This window comes from Peromyscus maniculatus, chromosome 4 (assembly GCF_049852395.1).
Source record: "Peromyscus maniculatus bairdii isolate BWxNUB_F1_BW_parent chromosome 4, HU_Pman_BW_mat_3.1, whole genome shotgun sequence".
NCBI classification, from domain to species: Eukaryota; Metazoa; Chordata; class Mammalia; order Rodentia; family Cricetidae; genus Peromyscus; species Peromyscus maniculatus.
The window spans coordinates 26750222-26751513 of record NC_134855.1 but is presented as its reverse complement, the minus strand read 5'-3'; the positions used below and the strand labels follow the sequence as shown (position 1 = coordinate 26751513).

General features: G+C 34.1%; 1 non-coding gene across 1 annotated transcript; it reads left to right on the top strand.

Annotated features, from left to right (window-relative positions):
* Window positions 1-933: 933 nt before the first annotated feature.
* Window positions 934-1058, top strand: LOC121829248 (U6atac minor spliceosomal RNA). Its single transcript, XR_006072030.1, has one exon. It is a non-coding gene; the product is annotated as a U6atac minor spliceosomal RNA (small nuclear RNA).
* The last annotated feature ends 234 nt before the right edge of the window (window positions 1059-1292 follow it).

Below are 1292 nucleotides of genomic sequence, written 5' to 3'. Positions count from 1 at the left end.
ACATCATTTTACTCTCTATACTTTATATAATACTCGATTAAAATGTTTCCTTGCACATGTTTATACTCCTGTCAGACAGTATTTTGTTTCTCTAAACCATCAAGCACTATTTAGAAAACTCCCAGAAGGAAGAAGCTATCTGACACGCACCCTTATTTTTGCATACTATGTTCTTTATTTTGTTTCAAAGAGCTTGTTTTCTTTCTGTTTAGAGAATTTCCTAATTAATGACTTCAGAAGAGGTCGCTGGACAATTCTCTTGACTGTTCTATGTTTGAGAATGCCTTGTGCTCTTCTTTATTTCTGAAGGATATGTTCTCCGGGTAGAACATTCTTAGTTGGCAGTTCTACTTTTTTATTTTCACAGTTTGAAAAATGTGACACTTTCTTTTGGCCCAAGGGTTTTGATAAGGAATTCATTGTCATTCAAACAGATTTTCCTTCCCAGGAAGCTGTTGTATCTATTTCACTAGGTTTTTTTTCCTTTGTCTTTGATTTTATAAGTTTGACTATAATGGGTCTTATAATTTCTTGCTGGTTATCCAGTTTGGGCTTTGCTGGATTCTTAGATCCGTAGGCTTCTGTCTGTTGCAAACTTTAGGAACATTTTCCATATTATTTCTCTGCACTTGTCAGTTGCTTTAGGTATAACTCTGAGATGTAGGAAGGATAAAGCACAGGGAACTCACTGTTATATTAAGCATGGTTCAGTCTATCTTCTGCTCTCTTACTTGTGGAGTTTTCTCATGTTTGATATATAATTTCCAGTGTTATTAGAAGTTATTAATGAGGGAAATAGGGAACTTTCTACTTTGTCTTCCCTAAAGCTATATATTCTTACTATATCTCTTAGTTATCTATAGCATACAGAATTACCTGTTCCATAATGTGTTGAAATAATTTTCTAATGAAATTAGCTAGCTGATTTTTGATGTATTGTTTGAATAGAGAGAAGGCTCATATTCCCATAGAGGAGGATGGAAGGGCCCTTGGGTCTAATGGGATGCATATGGTTAAGGTAGTATGATCTACTTTGTGATAGCTAACCACTGTTTTTTAGACTGTGTGGTAGTGGATACCTTTAATACCAGCACTTAGGAGAGAGGGGCAGGTGAATCTTTAGAGTCAAGTTTAAGGGCTGTCTAGTTTATGTGGAAAGTTCCATGCTAGCCCAGGGCTACATAATGAGACCTCAACTTTAAGAAAAAAGAAATTACCTGTCTGTTAAAAATAAATAAATAAATAAATAAATAAATAAATAAATAAATAAGCCAAAAAGGATTTATTTCTTA